Consider the following 12,283-nt stretch of genomic DNA (forward strand, 5'->3'; position numbering starts at 1 on the left):
AATTATGCAGTCTCAGATATTCCTTTATAGCAATGCAGGAACAGCCTAATACAGAAAATCATTATCAAGGAGTGGGGCATTATTACAAAGATACCTGAAAGTGTGGAGGTAACCTTGGAAGTGGGTAACAGGCAGAGGCTGGCAGAGTTTGGAGGACTCAGAAGAAGACAGGATGATGAAGGAAGCTTTGAAACTTCTTAGAAACAGGTTAAATCGTTGTGACCACAATGTTGATAATGACAAGAACAGTGAAGTCCAGGCTGCCAAGGTCTGAGATGGAAATGAGGAAATTATTGAGAACTGGAGCAAAGATCACCCTTGTCCTGCCTTAGCAAAGAACTCGGCTGTATCCTGTTCATGCCCCAGGGATCCGTGGTAGTTTGAACTTCATAGCGATAATTTAGAGTATCTGCTGGAAGAAATTTCTAAGCAGCAAAGCATTTAAGAAGTGACCAGCTGCTTCTAACACTCTAACTCAGATGCAGGAGCAAAGAAATGACTTAAAGTTGGAACTTATATTTAAACAGGAAGCAGAACGTAAAAGTTTGGAAAATTTGTGGACTAGCCATGTGGCAGAGAAAGAAAAAGCTTTTTTTTTTTTTTGAGATGGAGTCTTACTCTGTCTCCCAGGCTGGAGTGCAGTGGTGCAATCTTGGCCCACTACAACCTTGGCTTTCCGGATTCAAGCAATTCTCCTGCCTCAGCCTCCCAAGTAGCTGGGACTGCTGGTGTGTGCCTCCATGCTTGGCTAATTTTTGTATTTTTAGTAGAGATGGGGTTTCACTATGTTGGCCAGGCTGGTCTTGAATTCCTGACCTTGTGATCTGCCTGCCCTGGCCTCTCCAAGTACTGGGATTACAGGCATGAGCCACTGCGCCTAGCCAAAAAAGTTCTTTTGGGAGAGAAATTCAAGCAGGCAGCAGGAGAACCACTAGATAGAGAAATCTGCATAACTGAAAAGGAGCCAAGTGCTACTAGCCAAGACAATGGGGAAAAGGGCTCAAAGGCATTTTGGAGACTTTTGCAACAGCTCCCCACCCCCATTACAGGCCCAGAGGCCTAGGAGGACAGAATGATTTTGTAGGCCAGGCCCAGGGCCCCACTGTCCTTCACAGCCTTGGGACACTGCTCTCACATCCAGGCAGCTCCAGCTCCAGCCATGGCTCAAAGGTGCCCAGGTACAGCTCAGGCTGCCACTTTGGAGAATGCAAGCTGTAAAACTCAGCAGCTTCCACATGGCATTAAGCCTGTAGGTTCACAGAATGCAAGAGTGAAGAATGTTTGGCAGCCTCTGCCTAGATTTCAGAAGCTGTATGGGAAAGCCTGGGTGCCCAGGCAGAAGCCTACTGCAGGGACAGAGCTCCCACAGAGAACCTCTATTAGAGTAATGCCAAGGGGAAATGTGGAGTTAGAGCCCACACAGAGTCCCCACTGGCTAATGGAGCTGTCAGAAGGGCACCACCATCCTCCAGACCTCCAGAGCGGTAGATCCACCATCCTCCAGACCTCCAGAACGGTAGATCCACCATCCTCCAGACCTCCAGAACGGTAGATCCACCATCCTCCAGACCTCCAGAACGGTAGATCCACCATCCTCCAGACCTCCAGAATGGTAGATCCACCATCCTCCAGACCTCCAGAACAGTAGATCCACCAGCAGCTTACACCCTGCACCTAGAAAAGTGACAGACATCCAACTCCAACTAGTGAGAGCAGCCCTGGGGGCTGAACTCTGCAAAGCCACAGGGGCAGAGCTGCCCAATGCTTTGGGAGCCCACCCCTTGCACCAGTGTGTCCAGGATGTGGAACATGGAGTGAAAGGAGATTATTTTGGAGCTTTAAGATGTAATGCGGCCAGGCATGGTGGCTCACACCTGTAATCCCAGCATTTTGGAAGGCTGAGGTGGACAGATCTTCTGAGGTCAGGAGTTCAAGACCAGCCTGGCCAACATGGTGAAACCCCGTCTCTACTAAAAATAAAAAATTAGCCAGGCATAGTGGGGGGTGCCTGTAATCCCAGTTACCTGGGAGGTGGAGGCAGGAGAATCACTTGAACCCATGAGGTAGAGGTTGCAGTGAACCAAGATCACACCATTGCACTCAAGCCTAGGCAACAAGAGCAAAACTTCATCTCAAAACAAAACAAAAACAAACACAAACAAAAAATAAAATAAAATAAAATAAATGACAGCCCTGCTGGGTTCCAGACATGCACGGTGCTTGCAGCCCCTTTCTTTTGGACAATTCTCCCTTTTGGAAGGAGAATGTTTACCCAATGCCTACACCCTCATCGTCTCTTGGAAGTAAATCACTTGTTTTTTTATTTTACAGGTTCATAGGTGGAAGGGACTTGCCTTGTCTCAGATGAGACTTTGGACTTTTGAGTTAAAGCCGGAATGAGGCTGGACATGGTGGCTCACACCTGTAATCCCAGCACTTTCAGAGGCTGAGGCAGGTGGACTGCTTGAGACAGGAGTTAAAGACCAGCCTGGCCAACATGGCGAAACCCTCTCTCTACTAAAACAAAAATTAGCCAGGCGTGGTGGCACATACCTGTGATCCTAGCTACTTGGGAGACTGAGAGGCTCTATCTTAGTTAAAAAAAAAAAATCACTGGAATGAGTGACAACTTTAAGGAAATGTTGGGAAAGCATGATTGTATTTTGCAATGTGAGAAGGACATGAGATTTGGGAGCAGTCAGGAGCAAGAATGATATAGTTTGCATATTTGTCCCTGCTCAAATCTCATGTTGAGCTGTAACGTCCGATGTTGGAGGGGGCCTGGTGGGAAGTGCTTGCATCATGGGCCCAAACACCTCCTAACTGGTCCCTCGTGGCTTGGTACTATGTTTGTGATAATGCGTTCCTGGAGATTTGGTCCTTTAAAAGTGTGTGACATAACCTCCCCCTCCCCATTCCCCTCCCCCTCCCCCTCCCCCTGTTCTCTCCATGTGATGTGCCTGCCCCCCTTTCTCCCTCCACCCTGATTGGAAGCTTCCTGAGGCCTCCCCAGAAGCAGATGCTGCTATGCTTGCTGTACAACCTGCAGGACCATGAGCCAAATAAGCCTCTTTTCTTATAAATTACAGTCTCAGGTATTCCTTGAAAGCAATGAAAGAATGGCCTAACATACTAATCAAAGTCCTAAATATAAGGGCAAAAACTGTAAAACTCTTAGAAGAAAACAGGCATAGACCTCTGACTAGGCACTCCAGCCCCGCCCTGTGTGCTCTTCCTGTGAGAAGACCCACCGTCATCCGTCTCAGCACACTCCTTCATGCCCCAAATGCAGATTCCCAGGAGAGAATTAGCTGGCCCAGCATAGGGACTGGTTCCCCTGGCCAGGTGACCATCCCGTCCAATCAGTGGCGACCAAGGAGATGACTGGGTAGCACAGTCATGGCCACAGGAGCCCCCAACCAGCAGGGGCATGGGTTGGACGCACGGCAGCTTCCCAAAGGGCGTGTACAACTCTCCACACATGGCGCACAAGGACACTGTTAAGGGCACGGATTACAGTGAAAACTGGCATCCTCTCATGGCAGAGGCAGATCCCCATCCAAGGAAGGACGGCACCCCGCAGCCGGGGGTGGGGAAAGCTGGCAGCCTCCAGATGACCGTCTTGGGCCACATCAAGTTCTTCTCCAGTGACCCAAGTCACTACAGAGCAAGGTGGTGGAGCGGAGACAGCTATTTCTGCAGGCAGCAAGATGGGTTTGCAGACAGGGCTGCCCCACCTGGTGAGTGACGAGGACTCTCCCAGGTTGAGGGGCACAGCCAGCCTGGCTGGCCCAGCTGTTCTTGCTCTCCCTGCAATCAGCTGGGAGAATGAGAGGGCGCAGAGCCCTGCACCACAATCCAAGCTGATTCGGTTCTTAAAATGTGAGGTGAGGGGAGGATAATGAAATTGGTGGGTTGTTAACTAAGTCGCATTGACTTAGAGATGGATAATGACAAGCTGAGGGCAATTAGCAAACAATTGAAGACTAAGTGTGAGAACTTCCAAGAAGCCCTCAGGGCGGGCAGGCGGCGGCAGCGGAGCAGAGCAAGCTCACGTTCAAGTCCAGACTTCACAGCCACAGTGGCTGAACGCAGAGGTGGCCCAGCAGCCAGTGGAGTCACCGCTCAGGCCACCAGGAGCGCTGACTGGGAGCCCTGGGACACCCGCTGGGGGTGGGGCCCATGAGTGTGCATATGGTGCTGAGTGACCCCTCAGAGACCCCTTTCCCCTTCAAGAACCCACCGTTCCCCAGGATTTTGTAGTGCAGACTTCTTCCCTCACGGGACCACAGGCTCTTCCTCTCTGAGAGGTATCCTGGATCCTCTCTGGGCCTCCAGACCCCAAACCAGACTCATCACAGCAGAGCCCACCTGGTGACACACTGGGCTGGCAATGAGGAAAGAGGCCACACCCTAGGGGGGCTGCAAGGCTCAGTCAGTGTATGCTGCCAAGATTGGGGCACATTCGTGGCATTGGATTCCAAGGCTGTTCAGGGCCCTCTGGGCATCACGGTACCCCCTGACCCCACTGTTTCTGTGCATGGACAATTGCGGCCACCCAACCTGACAAAGTCCAGTGGCCACGGCTTAGGGAAGGAGCGTGAGGCTCCAGGACCTGCAGTGGTGTCAGCCAAAGCAGGAGAGTGCAGGAGGGAGAGCACACGTGCCAGGTGGGGCCCCAGCTCAGCCACAGCAATGGGGGCTCATCTGCCCACCTCCATGCTCTGTCTTCCCTCCGGAAGGGGCTGGGTAGACCTTGGGGGATCAGCCCCTGCCCAGGCACCAGACAAAGGCCCTGGGGCACGAGGGTGGATGGTACAGAAATGTACCGCTCAGACCTCCCTTTAGAAAAGGACCAGGCCTGGGGGCTCACGCCTGTAATCCCAGTGACTTGGGAGGCTGAGGAAAGAGGACAGCTTGAGCCCAGTGGTTCAAGACCTGCCGAGGCAACAGAGGGAGACTCTATCTCTACAAAAAATTGAAAAAAAAAAAGAGAGAGAACAATTAGCGGGGCGTGGTGGCACGTGCCTGTAGTCCCAGCTACTCAGGAGGCCGAGGCAGGAGAATCGCTTGAGCCTGGGAAGTCAAGGCTGCAGTGAGCCATGATCACACCACTGCACTCCAGCCTGAGTGGCACAGCAAGTCTGTAAAAAAAAAAGAAGAAAGAGGCCAGACCCGATGGATCACGCCCGCCTGGGAGGCCAAGGCAGGTGGATCACTTAAGGTCAGGAGTTTGAGACCAGCCTGGCCAACATGATGAAACCCCATGTCTTAAAAATACAAAAATAGCAAGTGTGGTGACACATACCTGTAGTCTTAACTACTTGGGAGGCTGAGCCATAAGAATCACAGAACCCTCAGATTTCGGGAGCCGAAATCGTGTCACCGCACTCCAGCCTGGGCCATGGAGTGAGACTCTGTAACAAAAATAAATAAACATATATATATATTTTTAAAATGAGAGACTTGCTGCCCAGCTCCTCTTCCAGGGGTTACCTGCCTGTTCCCCAGTTTCCTTCCTGCAGCTGTTAGAGCCTTGAGGGTTTGCCTCTGATTTTGCTGAGGTAGTACCTGCTGGGGTGTCTGCAGCCAGTGACTGGGTGAGGCCGTAGTAGCAGGACCAGCCACCTCTGCCCCATCAGGGCTCCTGTACCGGCCACTCTTTCCTCCCAGCTCCCCGAGCTCCCCCTGGGCAGCCCGGCAGGACTGCGCCACACCCGCATCTCAGCCAGAAGCTCCAGCCCAGTCTGCTTCCCCCAGGCTTCCTCTCAAGGTGTTACCCTCCCACTAACCATTTGTACCCTCAGCTCCAGCTCTCAGTGGCTGCTTCCCAGAGAAACCAGCCCGCAGCCCTCTCACTTGGCCTTTCTTTTTCAAGTTTTTAGTTTTCTTGAGACAGGGTCTCACTCTGTCTCCCAGGCTGGAGTGCAGTGGCACAATCTCAGCTCACTGCCACCTCCACCTCCTGGCTCAAGCAATCTGCCCGCCTCAGTCCCGAGCTGGGTCTATAGGTGCGTGCCACCACAACTGGCTAGTTTTTGTATTTGTTGTAGAGATGAGGTTTCGCCATGTTGCCCAGGATGATCTTGAGCTCCTGGGCTTAAGTGATCTGCCCGCCTCAGCTTCCCAAAGTGCTGGGATTACAGGCATGAGCCACTATGCCCGGCCCAACCTTTTAAAAAATTTATTTATGTATTACTGTATTTATTTATTTTAGAGATAGGATCTTGCTCTGTCACCCAGACTAGAGTGCAGAGGCAAGATCATAGCTCACTGTAACTTTGAATTCCTGGGTTCAAGAGATACTCCCACCTCGGCACCTGAGTAGCTGGGACTACAGGCACATGCTACCATGCCCAGCTCATTTTATTTTTAGTAGAGACAGAGTCTTACTATGTTGCCCAGGCTGCTCTCAAACTCCTGGCCTCCCAAAGCACTGAGATTATAGGTGTAAGCCACCGCACCTGACCTCACCTGACCTTTGTTGATGATCAGCAGGAAAGTCAGACAGGGTTCACTTATTCACTCAGCAAATATCTGCATAGGATATGTAACACTGTGCCTAAGACCATGGGTTCTCCAACCTGGGTTTGTAACCTGTCTCTGCTGGGACAGTGGGCATGTTCCTTAACCGCCCTGGTCCTCAGTTCCCTGGCTATAAAATGGGGACACTCATTAAACCTGTTCCAGAGTGTTGCCTTGACACATAAACTGCTCAGCATGGTGCCCTGCACACACTCAACTACTATGAATTTTTTCTGCTGTTATTTTCAATTTCTTTCTGCATTCACTTCAGGGTTCTGGGGATGTGAGCTTTACTGCTCAGAAAGTAGAATGCCTGGTCTGACAAGCACCAGGGGAGGGATGGTACCGAGAAGACCGAGGGTCTGGAGTGGTGAGATCTGGGGGCTTCGGGGTGTATGGCTGCTATTCTCATGTACACCTGCTGGTAAAGGGCAGGTTGCATGTATGGCAACCTCTGCGTGGCTCTTCCCAGGGGCTGCCACCCCCGCTATATGAAAGCAGCCTCTATCTGCCTTGCTCATGCGTGCCCAGGGCAACTGCTCTCAGGCACAGGGGACCCTTAGTTCTGAGGCACTCATGTGAACAGGGAGATACCTTCATCTCCGGATGGAGGAACAGCCCCACTGAGACACCAACACCCTGTCCCCAGCCACAACCAGTATCTTAAAAATAAGGGCTCTGTCTCACACATGGCTCCTGGGAATAGGACGTGGTGCAGCCAACTTGGCAAACAGTTTGGCGGCTTCTCACACAATCAGACATCGAATCACCACGTGACCCCACAACTGCACTCCTGGGTGTGCACCCAGGAGAAATGAAAACATATGTCCACACAAAACACACACACGTTCATAGCAGCATGATTTGTAACTACTTGAAAGTGGAAACACGCCACAGGTTCATTGGCTGGTGAGTATGCGGATAAGCAGCTTCACGTGGTGGAGCCTCACTCAGCCCAACAAGGAAAGAGGCCCCCACACCGCACGGGCTCACCTTGAAACCAAGAGACGCGATACGTGGAGGGGCCGGGCACAGAAGGCCATCTGAAAGCGTATGACTCCGCTTACAGGAAATGCCCAGAAAAGGCAAATCCATCAGGACAAAAGGGAGACCAGTGGCTGCCTAGGGGAAGGGGGTGAGGAAAGTCTGCTAATGGGCATGGCGTTTCTTTTGTCTTTTTTCAACCTCTGCTTCCTGGGTTCAAGCGATCTGCCTCAGCCTCCCGAGTAGCTGGGATTACAGGAGCGCAGCACCACGCCTGGCTAGTATTTATATTTTTAGTAGAGATGAGGTTTCACCATATTGCCCAGGCTGGTCTTGAACTTTTGACCTCAAGTGATCCACCTGCCTCGGTCTCCCAAAGTGCTAGGATTACAGGCATGAGCCACCGCGCCTGGCCTGGGGTTTCATTTTGGGGTGATGAAAATATTCTGGAATTAGTGGTGATAAGTGCACAACTCTATGAATATACTAAACGTCAGTGAACTGTACATTTTTTTTTTTTTTGAGGCAGAGTCTTGCACTTTCACCCAGGCTAGAGTGTAATGGTACAATCTCGGCTCACTGCAACCTCCGCCCCCAGGTTAGGCGATTCTCCTGTCTCAGCCTGGCAAGCAGCTGGGACGACAGGCATGCCCAACACGCCCGGCTAATTTTTTTGTATTTTTAGTAGAGAAGGGGTTTCACCGTGTTGGTCAGGCTGGTCTTGAACTCCTGACCTCAAATGATCCATCCAACTCAGCCTCCCAAAGTGCTGGGATTACAGGAGTGAGCCACCATGCCCAGCCAGAACTGTATACCTCAAATGGGTGAATATTATAGTATGTAATGAAAAACGTTAATAAAGCTGTTAGACACATAAATGAATGAGGCACGAGTTCTGGTTCAACCAGCACAGAAGGGCCAGACTCGGAGGTTCGTGGTGTGTGGGGAATGCCATTTGTAAACATGTTCTGGCCCGAATGCAGCTAGGCTCCAGGGCAAACGGGGTTTCCACGTTGCGGTGCTTGAGAAAGACAAACATGTATTCGTGCCTACCTGCGACTGCCTGTCTCAACGAGACGAGCCACCAGAAATGTCTCAGGCACCATCCTCCCCACCCAGCTCCCGGTACCTGCTGGAAAAGCATGGGGCAGGCCTGCACTGGAATGACGACATCTCCCCCGGCCCAGGCCCTGCCCCTTCTGCCACACACACTCCCCCGCGCACCCAGTTATGGGCTTCGCCGCCAGGGTCTGCCTTGGTGGGCCCGTGTGGGTGCCTGCTGGCTTCCGATGCACATCATTTCTTGCCACACAAAGCCTTAATCCAGCCTTGCTCTCAGGGCGGTGAAGGCGGCGACAGAAGGAAAGGATCACGGTGTTAACAAGTCGGAACTGAACGTAAGTAAAAATAACCACGTGTCCTGGCAGAACGCTTTCATCTGACAGCGAGAACGTCTCAGTGCGTGGACGAGGGTCCTCGGGTGTGCTGCCGGGTGAGGACAGGCTTCGGGAGGCCTGGCACACCGCTCCCAACATGTGCACCACATCTTTATTTATATGACCTTATTCCCAGGGCCGTGGCTCTGCCCAGCAGGCTCTCGTGCCGCATCAGGCGGGAGTAAAGACAAGTGCCCAGCCTGGCTGGGATGCACCCGGAGTCCTCTTGGGTTACCATGGCAACTCTCTAGGACGCACCCAGCATCCTTTGCATGGAGTTAAGGGAGGATAAAATGTAAGAGGAGAGACCCTTGAAGAAGGAGCTGCTTCCTTCCCTCATGCCCAGCGCCAACCTCAGGTGGGTCTCCATCTGGACATCTGCAGAGCATGAGCTCTAAGTGCAGACATCGCATCTGGGCTTTGTCCCCTCCTGCCGTTCACTACCCACCCCCTAGCCTGAAAGCTGAGCACGGAGGACCACGAGGGAAGAGGCCAGGACACTGAGCACCCAGGGTTAGCAGCCAGCAGACTCGGACAGGAATCCCAGCCCTGCCATGTGCTGGCGTGTGACCCTGACTGTCACGTTGCCCAGGATGAGTGCCTGGTTTCCTCCCCTCTGAAGGTGCAGCCCCACATTGGGAGGGCTGTGGAGGGGTTAGGGGAGGAACCAAATGGCCGGCTTGGGCACCAGGTCTGGCACTGAGTGGTGGGAGCGGGCTGCTGGGCACTCGGTAAGACAATGGGAGATTGACTTAGAAGGGAACTTTCATCATTTACTTTCTATCCAAGTAGAACACAGGGCCAGGGACTGTTACCCCACCCCAGCCGTTCCTGAAAGGCCAGGCAGCAGGACCCTCACAGCCCCCAAGAGAGAAAAACTACCAGCCTCCCGCTGATGGTCCGTCCTCTGTTCCACTAGGATCTCTCAGCATTTTATCCGGCGTTTCTGAGGCGACAGCTCCTGGGAGGCTGCTGGCTAGGAACTTCCCATCACCACAGGGCTCCTCATGCCAGGACGCTTGACTGTTGGGGTGGGAGGGGGAGAAAGGGAGGTAGAAAAGGGAGAGGAGGCAGGAGGGGGAGAGGGAGGGGAAGAGGGAAGAAGGGCTGACGATGCCTGAACTTCAACCCACTGGTGCTCATTGAGCCTCCTGGGAAAACAGCCCTGCAGAGCCCCGTGCAGGAGGAAATGAATTTTAACTGGATTCACAGAGAGCAAGTCAGACCTCTGAGAGAATTCCTGATTGTGCAAGATCAACTCAGCCCTCCTGCTTCACCTTACTGTCCAGCCACCTGTGGGTCCCTGTGCCTCACTGTCCCATTCCCTGCCTGGAAGCCCTCCTAGCAAACCTGGCGCTGAGCCTTCGCACCAGGCGCACCTGCCCCCTCCTCAGCTCCCTCCCAGCGGCGCTGTCACACCTATGCAGTTGGAGGGTCTTCTGGGGGTGGAGGGAGAGACAGGAAGGCCTGAGGCCTGCAGGGCCTCCCTAAGCCCCTGTCCTGTGCCAAATCCTGAATGAGGGGAGGGGGCAATTGGGTCCTATCTCAGCAGTACGCTACCATACTTCAGACCACTGACTTTTTAATCAGTGGACCAGCCATTGTTAATGCCCTCTGAACTAACTCACCTGCTTTGGGTGGCTTTCACTGAGCAGTGACACCTGTGAAATCAATGGCTGTGCCAGTCATTCTTGCTCAGGGGTACGTTAGAGGGTTTTCTGTGGTGGGGCACCTTACCTGTGCAGGAGGCTGGCCTGTGCCACCCCAGCTAGACTGGTGGTGCAATGTGGAGCAGGGGTCCTGCCTCTGTGTCTTCCCAGACATCACTGGGGACCGCTGCCTGCTCCTACACAGCGGGCATGTACTGAGTGGCTGTGGCTGCCGCCGAAACCTCTCCAGCTGCCTCTGGGGCCCTCTGTGCACCCAGTTCCTACACGGCCCTGCAGAGCAGCCCCTGGTTACTCCTGGAGCCCTTCACAGGCATGATCTTCAGGGGTCCTACGTACATCACTGAGATGGGCAGGCAAATGGAGAAACTGAGGCAGGGCGTTCAACTGGCCCAGGGTTTCCCAGAAACCCCAGCTCATTTCTCTAGATCCTTGGGCTCGCTGGACTAAAGCTTGGTGATTGCCATGTGGGTGGACGTTTCAGACCTGTACACAGTAAAGAGCTGCTTATAGTGGAAACACTGGATACAAGTGCCCCAGGCTGGGAAACAAACCTGGCAGTGAACTTCTAGGTCGATCTGGGCCTTACACAACTGCCCACCTCAGACCTCTCCCAAGAACCCTGCACTTTGGGCAGGACTCCAAGGAATGAATGGCAGGGCCTGCATTCCTGGACCTGGGGACTATGTATATTTTTAGCCTCTGCCTTCCTGGGCATTTGCAGTATGGCGAATGTTCTCAGGGAGCCACCAGCTGCACACCCACAGGCTGGGCGGGCACTCGGAGGTCTCTGGGAACCTCACCCTCCCTGCCTTCAGTCCTGGAGCTCAGGATCCAGCTCCTCTTTCAAGGCAGAGTCAGCTCCTGCTAGTCAAGCATGTGCCCCACCCCCAACACAGCCAGAAGCCTGTGGTTCAGAACCTAGGAGGCATGAGGTACACCATCTCTCGTCTTGGATTTCCTCACTTGGAAAGTGGGGTGGGGTGGGGGGGTACAAGGACTTTGACTTCATCAGGTCAGTTCACTGAGGTGCCTAGGAGACCTGGTTGGCACCTCGTCCTCACAGGTGCATCCTGCGTGTCAAAGTGGGGAAGGCTGTGCTGTGTTGAGAGCTGAGAGTCCAGGTAAAACTGAATTTTTCCTCTTCTCTTCAGCTTCCTGTGTCCCCTTTCTTAAACTCGTCACTGTTCTCTTACTGGCCATTGCCGGGCTCTGCTGGGAGCAGGTTGGCTTCGCTTTCGTGAAGAGACAAGAGACCGTGTGAGGCGGCCCTAAGCCTGTGAAGGATGCCACCAGGCCAGCCTGCAACTTCCCTGAGTGTGACTCTCCCGCACTGGGCCTCTGTTTCCCCTTCTGTCAAATGCGGAGTCATAGCACCTATCCTGCCTGGCACGTAAGAAGTTCTCGGCGTAGTCAGAAATACATTTTAGGTCCTTACCACGTCTATACTCAAATAGGTGAAATAAATACTTCACAAAATAATACTTATTCTCACATTGGGAGATACTGTTCTTTTCTTTTCTTTTCCTTATTTTTTTTGAGATGCAGTCTCACTCTATTGCCCAGGCTGGAGTGTAGCAGCCTGATCTCGGCCTCACTGCAATCTCTGCCACCCGGGTTCAAGCAATTCTCCTGCCTCTCTTCAGCCTCCCAGGTAGCTGGAATTACAGG

Source organism: Cebus imitator, unplaced genomic scaffold (assembly GCF_001604975.1).
Source record: "Cebus imitator isolate Cc_AM_T3 unplaced genomic scaffold, Cebus_imitator-1.0 Scaffold311, whole genome shotgun sequence".
Lineage (NCBI taxonomy): Eukaryota > Metazoa > Chordata > Mammalia > Primates > Cebidae > Cebus > Cebus imitator.